The sequence below is a fragment of the Sus scrofa genome, chromosome 13, assembly GCF_054392235.1.
Source record: "Sus scrofa isolate SSC_HxYL_T2T_F1_AM1 chromosome 13, Sscrofa_HxYL_maternal_Yorkshire_Landrace_v2.0, whole genome shotgun sequence".
In the NCBI taxonomy this organism is placed as follows: Eukaryota; Metazoa; Chordata; class Mammalia; order Artiodactyla; family Suidae; genus Sus; species Sus scrofa.
In genome coordinates, this window is record NC_139395.1 from 131,497,757 (window position 1) to 131,511,094 (window position 13,338).

The 13,338-nt window shown below is 35.7% G+C and overlaps 2 protein-coding genes across 14 annotated transcripts in view; one reads left to right on the forward strand and one right to left on the reverse strand.

The window, feature by feature from the left end:
• LOC106505750 (uncharacterized) overlaps positions 1-13,338 on the reverse strand; it is a 742,696-nt gene that overhangs the window by 473,647 nt on the left and 255,711 nt on the right. For all 10 annotated transcript variants that reach the window (XR_014824346.1, XR_014824350.1, XR_014824343.1 and 7 more), the window contains exon 2: positions 12,680-12,733. The gene's annotated coding sequence lies outside the window, so the exon portion shown is untranslated. The remainder of the gene's footprint in view (positions 1-12,679; positions 12,734-13,338) is intronic.
• Positions 1-13,338, forward strand: part of KCNMB2 (potassium calcium-activated channel subfamily M regulatory beta subunit 2) — a 313,395-nt gene that overhangs the window by 40,010 nt on the left and 260,047 nt on the right. The gene's annotated exons all lie outside the window — the stretch shown is intronic.

Here is a 13,338-nt window from a genome sequence, read left to right on the forward strand (position 1 = left end):
TGTGATGTTCCTTTTTCTGTGGAAAATTTTTTTTCATCATGGTGAGATCTATGGATACACATTTCAGTTCCCTCCAACAGAACAAACCAGTTCATGCAGCCCTGGACAAAGGTAACTGACTGGAGTCTAATAGTTCTCTTCTCTTGAGCTCTAGTCAGTTCTTTATGATCCTGCTATAGTAGTTACTTTGCAGACCAAGAGATCATAAAAAATGGCTAAGTATTTCACAAAAAATCCTTCAAAGTTCTAATTTTAATGTTGCTAATGTATCTTATAAACAACCTCTAATAATGTGTTAAGTAAATACTTGGTGATTGAATGTTGAAGGAATATTTCTAAGTGTGGATATGCGAATCTACATTTTCCCTGTGGATATAACTTCATAGCCTAATTGAGCCAGTTAAATGAACGAATGATATGATCCCACCTGAAATTCTTTTTCTTCTGTACAAAATTATTTTTCTTTTCTTTCGTTTTTTCTTTCTCTCTCTCTCTCTTTCTAAAAGCATTTAAAAACAAACCATATGGAAGTTTCTACTGTAGTGCAGTAAAAATAAATCTGACTGCAGGTTCCATCCCTGGCCTCACTCAGTGGGTCGGGGCTCCAGCATTGCTGTGAGCTATGGTGTAGGTCACAGATGCAACTCGGATCCCACGTAGCTGTGGCTGTGGTGTAGGCCAGCAGCAGTAGCTCTGATTCTACCCCTAGCCTGGGAATTTCCACATGCTGTGGGTGCAGCTCTAAAAAGCCGAAGAAAACAAACAAATAAAAAAACAAAACATATGCCCTGGCCCAACCCTTCCTTAGTATATATTCCAAGCAGCTAGTCCTTGAAAGTGTCCTATTTCCTTGAAAAAAATGATTGTTGTAAGACTCATAATGGTAAAATTTTCACCATCATTCACAAAAATTCTTACATTTGAATATCAATTTATAGATAGAAAACAGATCAGAAAGAGGTAAACCTAAGATAGAAAGTTAATTTCTGGAGTAGATATTTAAGCATTTTAAGGAAAGATTCTCTGATAAATCTTATGATATCTTAGGAAATCTTATGATATCTTCTCTGATAAACGTTATGATATCTTAAGGAATACCTTGTTTTGAAAGCATGTACTTCTGTACTTAAAGACATTACCTCAATGTATTCTCACAGTGACCATATAAAATAGTTAAGGTGGGAATCAGTTACCTCATTTTAAGGATGAACAAACTGCTACTCAGAGAAATCAATTAAGTTCTCAAAGTCACTAATGTGTGCTGGAACTGGGTCTCCAGCCCAGTTCCACTGACTCAAACTCTATTCTAAACCACCATTCCTCATGAACTTATTAGGACACATACCTCAGACATACCTCCTCCATGAAAGTAGATAATAATTCATCTGCCTCTCATTTCACACATAATAACATGTTCTTTTTTTTTCTTTTTTCTTTTTTTTTTTTTTGGCTTTTTAGAGCCACACCCATGGCATATGGAGGTTCCCAGGTTGAATCAGAGCTACAGCGGCCAGCCTATGCCATGGCCACAGCAATGCCATATCCAACCTGTGTCTGTGAACTACACCATAGCTCACAGCATCGGCAATGCTGGATCCTGAGCCAGGGATCGAACTTGAAATCTCATGGTTCCTAGTCAGATTCATTTCTACTGCACTACAAGAACTCCTGATCACATATTCTGCAGTGCATCTTCACTTTATTTTCCAGAGCTGAAGATAACGGAAGGCCAGTGGACAAACAGACATAACATACTTTCTGAAATGGTATTTAATCATGTCTCAAACTTGTTTTAGCCAATAGGGCTTAATTTTTGAAACTTAAAATTGCTATATGTGTGAATAATGGCAAATGATAGAAAAATATTATTTCACTTGCAATCTTTGATCTAAAATGCTCTAACATATGTCAACTTGAGGAATCATCTCCCTATCCCAGCCTTGGCCCTACCAAATTACCTTTCACATTTTGAAAATTGGTCTTGCTATTCCACATTTAAAAGCTCCCAATTATCCTCAAGATAAAGAATAAACTCTATAGGATAAATTTCCAGCCTTCTATGAACTAATCATATTTTCCTCTCCAAACTCCTTGTCCAACACTCTCCTCTTTCCAACTAAAATGAACAGCTTTGTGGTTATTCAGGATAGCCCATATTATTTTACATTATCATGCCTTTGCCTATACTCTCCCTTCTCTCTAAAATGTCCTTTTGTGCCTTTTCTATCTGAAAACTCTACTCTTTTTTCAAAGCCAGTCCAAGCATTTGTCTGTAAAACTCCTTGAGCATCTTCCTGCTCCTCCACAAAGCAAAGTTGATGGTTCTCTATTTTGTGCATACCTAAGATTCAAGTTAACTATTAGATTATATGCTGGCACCTACCATGGACTTTTGGAATCACTTTGTGTGTATCCTTCCAGGTTTTATCTTAATATTACCCTTGTTCCTAGCATAATACGTAGCAAGATATGGCAGGTGCTCAATAAATGTTTACTGAATGATCAGTGAATGCACGAATACCTATTTAATAGATGGGTATTCCAAAGAAACATATGTACAGCTAAGAAAACAGAAATTCATTGTTTTTTTCAATGCTACAACCATCTGAAGATAAAATGTTATCTTTTCTGGTCCTTCCTATACCCTATTCTAACTAGTATTAGTGTAAGATTACCAAGGATCTCAAACATATAATCTCAGTATATAATAACACAGTTGCTTAAAACCTTATACCTAGTGAGAATAAAAAAGGAAGTTTATTCATCTTAGGCAAAACTTTAGTGCTCTATTCTGCTCTTGAGCAAGATTGTAATCTTGTATATTTTGGTTATGGGTAAACTTTTCATCTCCCCTCTTTAGTTCTGCATCTTTAAAAATAAAATAACAAGATAAAACAAAGGGAAATTCAATGGTTTTGAGGCAAATATGGATACTTTGTAGAATGAATGACCTTATTCACTTCACACTCAGTTCTCTGAACACCACTTACATAGTAAGAAATGCAATTATGCAGTCTGAAGACCCCTATTGAGACATAGTATGAAAGGTTATGATTTCTGAAGAATAAAATCTAAACAAAGGCTTGAAATAACTAAAAAAAAAAAATGGACCTAGTTCACAAATGTTATGATTGAATGCCTATTTTAAGTGTTCTTTTTGATTATTTATTTATAAATTCATACAATGATATTAGAGGTTCTCTAGAAACTGTTGGGGACACTGTGGGCTATAACGCAAATATAACCACAAATATAAACATTTGAGAAATATTTATATACATATATATATTTAAGGAAAGAAATATTTTAAGTAACTCCAAAGTTTATAATTTATCTGTTCATAGAGAATACAGATAAGTGGAATCAATGTTCATGGAATTGCTTCACACTCAGTCTTAAAATCAGTTGAATATGGGAACCACTTATTTTTCAACAATGTTGTGATGCACCAGATTAAGCACTGTGAGCAATGCCATAAACAAGCCTTCTTCTCTACCATCTAGGTACTTAGTGTCTAGCAGCAAAAATCAAGCATTTATACAAATAAAGCCTGTGATTCATGCTAAAGGAGAGATCAACATGATAACCAAGTACACAGAGAAATCGCCCACCTAGAAGAAATCAAGAACCACTTCATAGAGAGGAGGTGCTGTTAGGAACAAATGGCATAATACCATTAAAGCATTCTGAAACCACAAAATCCTGTTCCAGGGTTAGATTATGTTCCCAAGAGCAGAATGGAGCATGGTGCACTCTAAAGTACACATCAAGAAGGAAAGCTAGATTAGGCACTTTTGATGTAAAAACAGAGGTCCACTAAAGGCATACAAATTAAGGAAACACAAGTTATACCCAAGACAAGCAGCTGCCAGGCAGAGCAGTTTCTCGTGGAGGAAGGGACTGAAGTGGAAGCTTGTCTGGAGATCCAGGTTGCTCTGAAGCCCTAGACAGCAGGGCTTGTACCTCTTCACTCTTTGTCTCCACCACTTTAACTTGGCTATTCAAAGGGCTCCTCTTCCTCTCATTACAGAACCTCACAAGCTTTCTTCCACCCTTACATGTCTTTTTTCCCCTCTGCTTTGTGAGCATTTCTCCTTCATTATTCTATTTGTCCTTACCCAACTTGGCTTCAGATTCTGCCTTAGGCCTGCCCTATATGTATGCATGTATCTTTTCCATTCCAGTCCATGTCAGATTTCCCTGTGGAGCTTAAGGACTGGCTATCTTTGAGTCAGGTACCCAACCACTGTCCAATCAGCTTTGATCAGGGGGAAAATGTCATGTGCAAAAGCATGACAGTTTTATTCTTTCATTCACACATTCATTCATTCCTCTATCACCTATTGCTATATGTCCTAAATGATACAATGTGAACAAGATTTTTTTTTGTTAGAGTCCCTGTCTTCATGATGCCTTCATTCTAGTTGGGAGAAACAATAATAAAAGAAAATAGAGAAGCAAGATAAATTCAGCTGGTGATAAATGCTATGGGAACATGAAAATATATAATAATAATATCTGGGAATAGGGAGGAGGAAGAGATGCTCATTTTGGCTGGGTAGTAACAGAAGGAAGTGGTACTCAATAAGTAGAGGAAATGAGTAGTGTGGTTCAGTAGTGGGTCATGTCAAACCATAAGTAGAATGTATCAAGACTGCTAAGTTAGCTCTCCTCCCAACCAAGTTTAAAATTAACATTTCAAGCTTACAATATATATACACGAGCTATTATGAGCTGTGAACAATCAACTTATAAATATGTAGAAGCACAAATCCAAAATAATAAAAAGAACTTCTAGTGACAGTCAAGAAACAGGGTTTCCTGCTGTCGTGCAGCGGGTAAAAGATTCGGCACTATCTCTGTGGCAGTGTGGATTGAATCCCAGATCTGGCACAGTGGGTTAAGGATCCAACATTGCCATAGCTGTAGCAAAGGTCATAGCCGCAGCTTGGATTCAGTCTTTGGCCTGGGAACTTCCATATACCTCAGGTGTATGGTATGCCCAAGAAAGAAAAAGAAAATGATTAAAAAGTGGCTAGGATTCCTACTCTACACGATTATTGATAGGGTAAAATCCAATATGGCTATCCAGCATAAAACAATTTTAGATATAAGGGATAATGATCATGATCATTGCTAGTATAACGTAGAGTGAAAGAAAGGACATTGAATCCCAAGCTAGGTAGATATCAATCAATCCTACATTTTAGAAATTGTTAGTAGTCCAAAAACGCAAGTAATATGAGCTCATGGTGTCCAATGGTGAGAACACCACCAAGACTGAATTTCACTGGGGAAAACTTTATGTGGATATATTTGTCATCCCTATTAATTTTAATATTTAATTATTAGCCATTAATTAATACCAGTTATTTTAATATTTAAAATCAAAATAAACTTCACCATTTATTTAGCCTAAGTTCATTTTCATTTCCACAGCTGTATCTCATAAAAAACATATTTTGTCAGAAGTTTTTTCCCAATATAGAGATTACCTTCTCAAGTTCTATCACATTTTCTATTTCACTCTAGGCTCATATAAATCAGATGAGTATCATGACTAAAATATTTTAATCGCTTTCTTATTATAGGCATAATCATGTAATTACCAGATAATGAATTATTTAGTTTTACAAATACAGGTAGAAATCATTCAATAGGTCACTTTTTTTTCAAATGATCTCCTCCCACATCCATCAATAATTTCTCTTCAAAAAAAAAAATAATAATAATTTCTCTTCAAGTCGACTTACATTGAACTTTCCTCTGCAGAATGACTCTTTTTTTTTAAATATATCATTTTTCTATGTTTCCTTTAGATATTCCAGAGATAGATGGCTTTGTATGTGATTTTGCTTTGTACATTTATAGTAAATAAACAGTAATTTTTCTTGGTGCAGAGAAAAGTTTTAGATTAAATATTATTTTTACCACTAGGTAACTGAGTGGCTATAAGCAAGTTACTTAATTTTTTCTGAAACTCAGGATCTCAATGGTAAAATTTATGATTGAAAGAGATGGTATGTATGTAAAATCTGAGGCACAAAATAAGAACTCAATGATCTTATTCCTCTTTAAATATGGAATAATTTCCTATATGTACATTTGATTATAGGAGGATAGAAAAATAATGTGCTTTGAGTTCAGTAAAATGTATGGTTAGAACTTTAAGTTAATAGCCTTAAAGTGACATTATTTACTTGATGAATGAATGACTGCCTTAGAGTTACTAATATATATTTAAAGTACATGTTTCACAAACTTTAAAATTATAAAAATTGATATTATATTTAAAGAGCAATTGACCAAAATATGATCCATCTGCTATTTGCATTTCACAAAGCAATAAAAGCAATTACATTATAATCATTGGCTAATCCTATACTAATCATTGATTAAATCTTATTTTCTCATCTAAACCAGAATTCATTATACAAATTTAAAAAGGAAACTCAATAATGGTGATTTCTCAATAATGGTAAGTTTCAGTCTCTTTATGACTGAGACTTTATCAAAAATATTATTTAATTCAGTAGCTAGAGATATAGTATTCTGTGATCATAAAGGCTCAGTTCAGAAATTTCAACTATTCTACTCAAATATTACTCAGTCACAAAATGTTAGAACAGTAACTACCTGCCCTTGATTAAATCTTTCTCCATGATGACCTCTAGAGGATAGAATCTGGAAGCAAAAGATAAATTTCTTCCCAAGACTAAAATTTACTAGCTGTGTAATCCTGGAAAGTTACTTAACCTTTTTGAGCCTCAGAGCTCTCATTTATAAGAGCAGAAATAACATCTATACTACTCTCTTAATGGGGCTCTTCTAAGGAACAAATAAGATAATGCACATAAAAGCACTCAGAAAACTCTGAAACACTAAAACAGAAAGGAAGAAACCAGGCAGAGATAGTGGCTCTTTCTTGAGTTCCCATAGCAGGCTATTCTCTGCACTCCATAGTATTATAATTACCTGTTCTCATAGCCTGAAAGTGATACAGTAGCTGGAGGAGAGTAAAAACCTGAGGTCTGTCAAACTCTAGACTAAACCATCTGCTCTCAGCAGCCAGAAAAACTTGGGTCGAAATCACTTGTTTAACCAGAAACAGTGTTATTTCTGTGATATTCTGTCGTGACCCATTTCAACAAGGGGACTAACAAACAAGATATACAGAAAGAAAAAGGCAGTTGGCCAAGAGATTGTCCTGGCTGGTGGTGTTAACACCTCTGCTTCAAGAAGGCAATGAAAGGGGTTAAGCTCATGTTTTTTACACCCCAGCCAACAGACAGGTTTAGTTGCCCCAGAGGAGTCAATTATTCAGTATAAAAATCCTTGAACAAGAATGATAAACTTATCAAAGGTTCAAGTAGTAAAGGATTCTTATATTTATAGGCCAAGATAAATTGATAAGGCTTAGACATTGTCCCAGGCAATAGTTGTTCTGATGTTACAGGAGAGAGCTTGTTTATCCTCACTTAGGTTCTCTCTCTGTCCTTCCTGCTCTAAGAACCAAAAACTGTACTGAAAAAGCAACCCTATTTCTTGATTTGGGACCAAAAAGTCAGATTGCTATTATATTAATATCAAGTGAGCAGAACCTACTCAAAAGCACTCTCTTGATAAATGGGTGAATTTATTATTACACCTGCTGTTTTACACTGGCAAAATATTTCAATACTTCCCTCCATCCTCCTCAAAAAAACAAACAGAAACCATCTGAAGCAGAGCCATTGTTTATACACTCTATTTCTGTGCACCCATCACTGTTCTTCTAACAAGGAATGTTTGTCTGCCAACATTTTCAGATTTAGCAGTAGAATTCCTCTTGACAAATTAAGAGAAGGGTCCACAGAGGAAAATCCATCATCTGATTAAGACTTTCAGGCAAATTAAAACTCTCTGGACAGGATCCTCTTTCCTTTACTCAGATTTCAGTGAACAGAAAGCAGATTATCTCCAGGCAATTATCAACTCTAAAAGTGCTTGTGGTTTTTAAGACTTTGGCAGAACTTGTTGAAAACAGCATCATCATAATACACTTACACAAACTCTAATTTCAGTGGCTCTTTTGTCCCACATGATGCATGATGAAGTTTTTTATGAAGATCTGTTTTCCCCCCCTCAGGCTCATTTCTTTTTTTTTTTTTTTTCCCACAGAGCCAATCTGCATCACTTAAGTCCAAACTATTATATTAACCATCCTTTTCACTAGACTAGAGAACTTCTTTTTAATTGTCCATATCATGGCCACCATGCATCAAAGGTAGGATCATTATTTTCCATTAATTTTCTTTTCTAGAGACCCAAATTCTCATAGGTAGACTTTTTAGGATTGGAAAGAGGATAGACTCAGAGACTGGGAGCAAATATCATCAGCAGCAATTTGATCTTGGTCTTTAAATATACCAAGCCTGGGATCTTGATATAATTCCTTATTTAGGGTTCAGTCAGACTTGTTTTCCTTACAGATGTAGGGTGGACTGAATGGGACTTGATCCGGAGGCTTGGGCAACCGATGAAAACTGCCTGAATAATTTTGCATTTTTATTATTACAGCAATATAAAAATGTTAGTTTTCTAGAGCACTGTAGTCTCACTTAAAACATGTATAAACTGCTTTATTAGCAATTATAGCACTATTGGGAGAGAAAGCAAAAGTGATCATTTATATGATACTGTGAGCTGATAATTTAGGAATGATTCATACTCATAAATGTTCCAACATTGTATGTACATTTATTACTTACAGAAGTCCTATTCAGAAAGTAAGGCCTTTTATAAAACAATCTTTGACTTTTTTTTCCTATTTGGTAGAGTGACATATAAAACTTAGTGAGATTTTAGGGTGTGAGGATTTCCACAGCTCCCCTTCCTGCTGTTTTTTCTGCTCTGTGTTCTTTGTCTCTTTCACACTGACTACAGTAGCTTGCATGGGCACATTAATGGATCAAGAGGGGATTTTGTGGAGGGAATACAAGTTGGAATGGAGATTTGACTAGATCAATTCTAACCTTCCTTCCAACTCCGAATTTCTCTTGCCCTAAACAGGAGTTGGAAACAATTTCCAGCTGCAAAGACCTGCAGAGATCCAAATCAAAAAAGAATTTTGTGGTATGTCATTGGACAGTAAAAAAAGAGAATAATTGCGGTTATAGGTCAAACAGTGAGTCTGAGGATAGACTATTTTAGTCAACATTTTATTTCAGCTTAAAATAAATTTCAGATCTTTAAAAGTCAATCTTTAAAGGCAGGCTCTTATATTACAATCTTTTTCAGAAGATAAGAGGGGAGTAGAAGTGGGGGAGGGAGGACATTCTACAATCATGTAACCAAAGATGAAAACAATAATATCTACTAATAAAATAAATAGGGTTGATACAAGGTAAAAGTGTAAATGATCCTACCCTATTTTTTTCAGATAGATAGGTAGACAGATAAAAGATAGATAAATGTATCTTTTCTCTAAACATTTTTCTTTTCAATGTATTTCTGTATCCCAAGTTATATGATTACATGTCCTTTACAACACCTTCATAGGAGGTAATCCTTGCAAAGATGCTACTGAATGTGTTTTCTGTATTTACATATATTTTGTGTCAGAGTTTTTAATTTTTATAATCAACTACTCCAATCTTTCCTTTATGGCTTCAGGGTTTGATGTCAAGATAGTAAAATTATTCTCCTATACTTTTTCTAAGACAATATAGTTTTTTTGTGTTTAGAATTTTAATCCACCTGGAATTTGTTTTAGATAATATGAGAGAAACATTATTTTTATTTTTTTCCAGATGGGTATAATAAAATAGTCTCTTCTTCCTTTACTAGTTTGAAATGCCACATTTATCATGTTTATCATATAAACATAATAGTTGGGATGAAGGCATGATCTGCACCCTGTCTCTTCCATGAGTCTATTTATCTATCCCTCTACTGATACCATATTAGAATTAACTTCTCCAGGTTTTGTGCTATATGTTTCTATATACTAGGGAAAATCTTTAATCATTTTGACAGATAACCCCTAACAAATGTTTTAGCAGAGATACATTATATCAGGTTAAGCTAACACCTGGGGAGTGCCTGGAAATAGAGGGTAGAAGAAGGACCCCTGGGTCCAAGAATCTTTCTTCCTGAATAAACAGAATTTGGTGGGTTGACTATATTTTCCAGTGACTTTTCTTTTTTTTTCTTTTTTGTCTGTTTGCCTTTTCTAAGAAAGGGCTGCTCCCACGGCATATGGAGGTTCCCAGGCTAGGGGTCCAACCGGAGCTGTAGCCACTGGCCTATGCCAGAGCCACAGCAACGCAGGATCCGAGCCGCGTCTGCAACCTACACCACAGCTCACGGCAACGCCGGATCGTTAACCCACTGAGCAAGGGCAGGGACCGAACCCGCAACCTCATGGTTCCTAGTCAGATTCTTTAACCACTGCGCCACAACAGGAACTCCATCCAGTGACTTTTCTGTGGGAGGTTTCCAGGGACTCTGTCTGACTTACTAGGAGATGGTAGGTGCACAGGCCAGGAAAGTATTCTTGACCAAATTTGGTCCTGCCTTTTCGGAGCACACAGTGTGGCAGGGAAAGGCACCCAGGGAGAAAGGGTCTCTTTCCAATTAGAAGTTGAATGAGAGGTTAAAAGCCCTGCCATCATCACCTGAAGTAAAAGCAGGAGAGTCGTATCAGTGAATAATTCACATAACTAATGGAATACATAAATGATTTTCAACAAACTCTGAGCAGGAAGATGACAGAAACTCTGTCTACAGAATATGTTAGCAAACCTCAAATGAAAGTTTACTTCTCACCATGTATTCCTCTACAGAAACAAATTGGTCTCTGTAGTTAAAATAATGTTATTAAGTGATTATTATGTACCAGAAAAACATATATACATAAGTGTGTGTGTACATATTTTTTAATTTAAAAATTTATAGTTTTATTTTATAGATCTATATATCTTATGTATTGTATATACCTTCATTTATTCATGGCGAGTACTCTGGGAGATTAGCTATTACATTTTGCATTTCACATTTGAAGACACTGAGGCTCAGCTATCAGCATCATCACACTACTTAGAGGATCTTCAGTAATTACTGCACTCCTCTAAGCCTCAGGCTTCTCACAGAGAAAACACAAGGATGTATGCAAAGGACCATCATGAATAATTTATAAGATAATAGGTATAAACCATGTAGCAAAGGATCTGGCACATAGAAAGTGCTCAATAGCAAATAACTGTTCAGGTCATACAACTATTAAATGACCAGAGTGTATGTGAATAAAATGATTTCCCCTTAGGCTCAAATCAAATAGTCTTTACTTACTAGCTTGGGTTTTTTTAAACCAACTTTCACCTTCCAAGCCCTCCAGTCAGGTGAGCAGGTTTCCAGAATGCCAGACTTCTGATAGAAGCACTAAAAATTACTCAATTTTGCCAACACAGTTGGTTCTACCTGAGCCCACATTTAAGTGTCTGTATTTGAAATGGATACTGCCTCTGCACCCCACCAACTGTCCTCACCTCTAATCCCCATGGATAATCGTGGTGGCTCAGAAATGGCCAGAACATCCCAGGGGCTCAGACATGGCTCTTTCAGCTGAGCCTAGCCATGATCCATTGACATCTGAAAAGGGACTGGGTAGGACAATCTGGAAGAAGAGTGACCTAGTCAGGTCAGAACATTATAACCCGGGCACAGCGTAGGCATTCAATAACTATTTGCTGGTTAATTGATTGAACTGTCAGGGCAAGGTGAAAGCCTGGACTCAGAACTCCATTCTGCCATTCTCTAAAGCAAAAGGCCTGAAGAAAGCTGTAACATTTTAAATTGTTCATTTTAAACAGAGAATCTTTCTAATGATCTTACAAAGAGTGAGAGCAAGTCATAGCTGTTTACATATCAGTACACTAAAAATGACTGACCCAACAGAGTGATGGTGAGATAGAAGGGTTGGCAGGAGATTCAACTGTTATCCCACTGACATTTGGGAAGGTTTCAAGGAGAAACTGCATCTTCTCTCTCTTTTATTTGGTACAGAAAGTCATTGTGACAGTCAGTTGAGAAGGAAGAATGGAGAATGGGTTTATCAAGAAGAGTGGCTAGAACAATTTTATCCTTTTGTTCCTCTCCCTTCTCTCCCCCTTTTTAACATACTATTCCACTCAAATTGAACATCAGTTTGGCTGATGTTGGATTTGAGAAAAGGAGGAGATTTTCAAATTTTTCAAATTTCCAGTTTTCAAAGAGGGACAGTTTTTTCTGTTTTATATTTATAACCTTAGTTTCTGTCATAACACATATCATAGCCATATTAAAATTTGTTTTAGAAAATTAAAAGAACAAAATCACTTATTGTCCCACTACTTGGAAATAATAATAGCTGACATTTATTGAGAAACTTCTAAGTGCCAGGCACTTCACCAAGACCTTTGTGCATTAGCTTGTTTAAATCCTCACAACAATGAAGTAAGCACTATTATCTCTATCTATAGTTGAAATTAAGGCACAGAGTAGCTGAGTCATTTGTCAAGAGTCACACAGCTTGTAATTGCTAAAAATGGCACTCAAACCCAGAGGGTCTGAGTTCAATGCCCATTCCCTCAATCACCTTACTTTCATCTAATACGCTAATTACTTTTTAAAAATAGAGTTAAAATCATACTGAACTTACAATTTTGTAGCGGAGCAGGACAAGTCCATTCTTTCCCCCTCAGATGGAGATTTCCTGTGAAAGAAAGAGTAAGACAATTAATTTTATTTCAAAATTTCTACAATGTTACATGAGCCACTAAAAAACAAAGAATATAAGATTAGTGACTGAAAGTAAATTACTTCAAAATTTTAGCTAGAAAATGTATGTAAAAATGGTACAGTCTAGAATGGAAAAGAGGCTGATATCTCATGAGTCACTGTCTGATGGGGCTTTGTTTAATTCTTATTTTATTTTTAAAGGTTAAACTCCATTTATAGTTACTATAAAACATTGGCTATATTTCCCATGTTGTACAACATACCTTGTAGCTTATATTATGTCTAGTAGTTTGTACCTCTTACTCCTCTACCCCTATATTCCCCCCCTCCTTCTCTCTTCCCACTGGTAACTACCAGTTTGTTCTCTATATTTGTGAGTCTGCTTCTTTTTTATTGTATTTACTAGTTATATGTTTTAGATGCCAAGTATAAGTGATATCATATAGTATTTATCTTTTTCTGACATATTTCACTTAGCATAATGCCCTCCATTTTCACCCATGTTGCTACAAATAGCAAAATTTCATTCTTTTCATGGCTAAGTAATATTCCACTGTATGTATATATGTATAGGATGCA